This window comes from Physeter macrocephalus, chromosome 7 (genome assembly GCF_002837175.3).
Source record: "Physeter macrocephalus isolate SW-GA chromosome 7, ASM283717v5, whole genome shotgun sequence".
NCBI lineage: Eukaryota > Metazoa > Chordata > Mammalia > Artiodactyla > Physeteridae > Physeter > Physeter macrocephalus.
In genome coordinates, this window is record NC_041220.1 from 116,710,757 (window position 1) to 116,715,400 (window position 4,644).

The 4,644-nt window shown below is 35.0% G+C and overlaps 1 pseudogene; it reads left to right on the plus strand.

Annotated features, from left to right (window-relative positions):
• The first annotated feature begins 2,233 nt into the window (after positions 1-2,233).
• On the plus strand, positions 2,234-4,193 carry LOC102985839 (protein FAM200B-like; annotated as a pseudogene).
• Positions 4,194-4,644: the final 451 nt, after the last annotated feature.

The following is a 4,644-nucleotide window of genomic DNA, read 5'->3' on the forward strand; positions in this document are numbered from 1 at the left end:
ACTAGAGATTGAGTATAATACCAATGGCCAGTGTTTTAATCAGTCATGCTATGTAATGAAGCCTCTATAAAAACCCAAAAGGACAGGGTTCAGAGAGCTTCCAAGTTGGTGAACCAGAATGCTTCCACATGCCACTGTGCCAGGCCCCAAACTCCATGACGATAGAAGTTCCTTTGCTCAGGACCTCGCTCTATGTATCTCTTCATCTAGCTGTTGATTCGTATCCTTTGATATCCTTTGTAATAAACCAGCAATCTAGTAAGTAAAATGGTTTCCTGAGTTCTATGATCTACTCTAGCGAATTAATCAAACTCGAGAAAGGGTCAGGGGAATCTCTGATTTACAGCCAGTCGGTCAGAAGCATAGGTAACAACCTCGACTTGTGATTAGCATCTGAAGTGAAGGGCAGTCATGTGGGACTAAGCCCTTAACATGTGGAATCTGATGCTATCTCTGGGTAGGCAGTGTCAGAATTGAGTTGAATTGTAGGATGTCCAGCTGGCATTGGAGAATTGCTTGGTGGTGTGAGGAAAACCCCCGGCCACACATTGTAATTGGTGACTAGAATCGTTACAGGGTATGTTTATTATGAGAAGTTATCGTCATATTGGCCAAAGTCTTCCAAAAATCATCAAGTAACAAATACTAAAACAATCAGGCTACAGCTTACTGAAGAGGCTCAGCTTTTCCTTCTTAATTAAACGGGCTCGTAAAAAGCAGAGAGAATCAATTTTCTTCCTTTGCCTCACCTCTTTTCTCTTTCCGTCTATGTACATTACATTATGACTATCTCTGAACTTTGCCACCTTTCCCTTTTTTCTACAACATTATTTTATCAAGTTTGATAGTAAGCATATTTGACTGTCTTCCTGTTTCATAATTATATTATTTGAATTTAATGCTCGGTTAATGTCAACTTCAAGATTATGATAGTTTCATTAAACATATTTTATGCTATAGTATGTGTTGGTCACTGGTTAAGGCTACGGCAATAAGGATACTAAAGAAACAAAAAAAAATTTCGTTTTATATGAGGTAAATCATTATGCAAACATTCAATTTTATTTTATGGTCTGTTTATATTTCATAATTCCCTTCCATGATGTCAATGGTTTTCATTTAAGTGTATGAATGCAACATACAATATGCAAATTGTTTTGTGTGGCTGTTTCAATAACAAGAAAACAAATAAAATGAAAGTAAAAGGGGCTTTTCCGGATGGAAGTGGGATTTCTGTGGGTGCCGAGGCTAGACTGGAAGTGGTGTTGTATAGGGAATGGGGGCCGAGGCGCACCGCGAGTCGGCAGGCGAGGCGTGAGGCTCGTGGCGCTGGGCTGGAGGTCAAGGATGCATTCCAAGACAGTTCTAAAAATATGTCACCAGCTCCAACCTTATAGTTGACCTAGCCATGGGAAACCTCATTGGAACCTCACGAGATCAGACCATACAGGCACTCTTAAAAACCCTTCCCATCAAGGGAGGGTGACGCAAGAGGGAAGAGATATGGGAACATATGTATATGTATAACTGATTCACTTTGTTGTAAAGCAGAAACTAACACACCATTGTAAAACAGTTATACTCCAATAAAGATGTTAAAAAAAAAAAAAAACCTTCCCATCAGAAAGTATCAGGAATGAAAATAGGGAATGATACATACCTACCACTTCAAGAAAGTTCCTGTATCAACCAACAGTTTAGCAGATCAGCTAGATTCTTTGATCATTAAGCAGATGTAGTCAAACCACTAACACAAAAGAGAATGTCTCTATATCAGTGTTTTTCACATTATGCATGTGACCCATTTAGTAGGTCATGAAATCAATTTTGTGAGTCACGATGAACATTTTTAAAAACAAAATAAAATATAAAATATCAGAGTGCTTTGCATGAATCCTTTGCCAGAAGTATATACCTTGCAAGGAATACTAAAGTCAGTTTCAATATGTGGAAAGATATTTGATGGAGGCAATATGATGAATAGAATGTACATTGATTGCCTAAGAAATGGTTTTTCAATCATATGCCCACTGACGTCTTATTTGGTTTTCATAATTACAAGGTTGATGTGCAGACTAGTTGTATATTACCATGACTTGCAAGTGGATATAAAGTCTGAGACGTTCCACTGAGATTCAGTTGCAAACTGCATTTTTTGGAAAGACGTTATCTAGCCTATAAAAAATATATATATATATTAGTGGCAATTATTTTATTCAAAATTGCTTTTAAAATGGATCATTTCTTTTTTAAAAGAAAGAGGAATAATGAAGTGAAATATGCAGAAGCATGTTCAAGTTCTACTGCTGGATCTGGAAGTATGAATAGTGACAATATTGAGAAAAATATTGACTCTAATCTGCAAACATCAACTTTGTTTGAGCCACATTTCAAAAAGAAAAAAGTAACTGCAATACGTTATAATGAAGATTATTTAAAATACGGTTTTATCAAATGTGAAAAACCCTTTGAAAATGACAGACCTCAGTGTGTTATTTGTAATAAGATTCTTGCAAATGAAAGCTTAAAACCTTCAAAATTAAAAAGGCACTTAGAAACACAGCATGCTGAACTTATTGATAAGCCTCTTGAATATTTTCATAGAAAGAAAATAGATGTAAAGTCATCAACACAATTTCTTAGCTGCTCTACTACTGTTAGTGAGAAAACCTTATTATCATATTTAGTGCATATCATGTGGCAAAAGAGAAAATGGCTCACAGAGCTGCTGAAAAAATTATTCTTCCAGCATGTTTGGATATGGTGCATACAATTTTTGATGATAAATCTGCTGATAAATTAAAAATTATTCCTAGTGATAACACAATATCTCTTCGAATTTGTACAATTGCCGAACATTTAGAGGCAATACTTATTACTCGGTTACAGTCAGGAACAGATTTTGCAATCCAGCTTGACGAAAGCACGGATACTGGAAGCCGCACAGCACTTTTAGTCTATGTCAGATATGCATGGCAAGGCGATTTTATGGAGGATTTTTTGTGTTGTTTAAACTTAACCTCACACCTAAGTGGATTAGATATTTTCACAGAATTAGAAAAGTGCATTGTTGGTCAGTATAAATTAAAATGGAAAAACTGCAAAGGAATTACAAGTGACGGAACAGCAAACATAACTGGAACACAGAGCAGAGTAATTTAAAAATTGCTAGAAGTTACTAGTGCTGCATGGAATCATTGTTTTATACTTCGTGAAGCGTTAGCATCCAGAGAGATACCACAGAAGCTCACGGAAGTATTGAAAAAGGCAGTGAAAGTTGTTAACTTTATTAAAGGAAGCTCACTAAATAGTCGACTTTTTGAAACATTTTGTTCGGAGATTGGAGCTAATCATACCCATTCATTGTATCATACCAAAGTTCGTTGTTTGTCTCAAGGGAAAATACTAAGCAGGGTTTACGAACTCAGGAATGAGATCCACGTTTTTCTCATTGAAAAGAAATCTCACTTGGTTTTGAGGATGATATCTGGGTAACGAAACTGGCATATTTAACTGATATTTTTGGTATCCTTAATGAACTAAGTTTAAAACTACAGGGGGAAAACAGTGACATATTCCAACAGGCCAAATGTACCCAAGGATTCCAAAAGACATTATTGTGGCAAGCGAGACTTAAAAGCAACCGTCCTAGCTACTACATGTTTCCAAGGTTTTTGCAGCACACTGAAGAGAATGTTATCAATGAAAACATTTGGGAAGAAATAAAACTAGAGATATTGTTGCATCTCACTTCTCTCTGTCAAACCTTTAACCATTTATTCCCAGAAGAGAAATTTGAAACATTAAGACAAAATTGTTGGGTAAAAGATCCGTTTGCTTTTTGAAACCCAGAATCAATAATTGAGTTAAACTTGGTGCCTGAAGAAGAAAATGAATTATTGTAGCTCAGTTCTTCATATACATTGAAGAATGATTATGAAACATTAAGTTTATTAGCATTCTGGTTTAAGATAAAGGAAGACTTTCCTTTTATAAGTTGAAAGAGTATCCTGCTATTATTATTACCATTCACAACAACTAGTTTGTGTGAACTAGGGTTTTCAGTCTTAACCCAGTTAAAAGCAAAGGAAAGGAATGGATTAAATGGTGCAGCAGATATGCGAGTAGCATTATCCTCCTGTGTTCCAGACTGGAATGAACTTATGAACAGGCAAGCACACCTACCACGTTAAATAAATCTTTTTTTTTTTAATTGGAGTATAGTTACTTTACAATGTCATATAAATAAATCTTACCTGGTTTTTATTTTTGCATTTCTTATTTTGTGATTTTTTTATGTGTTATATTTAAATGTTAATATAGCACTGTATGTGATACCTTTGTTTTTATTTTTGTTTTGTTTTAATACTAATAAAATCATAATGTAATTTTTTAAAAAAGAAAGTAAAAGGGAAAAATTTGCCATCTACAACTTCAATGGAATATTATCATATCAACATGCTTAATCTAATTTGTGCATAACTATGTGATTCTCTGCCTCTTTATTACTTTTTTACCTTTGGAGTAAAAATTCTTTTTAAAATCCTAGCTTCAAAGAGCTTTAATATGTCCTCCATTCTAGGAGCTTCAGTGTACTTCAGTAAGTCTGTCTTACATCCTCAATTCCAATGGCTTCAATACACT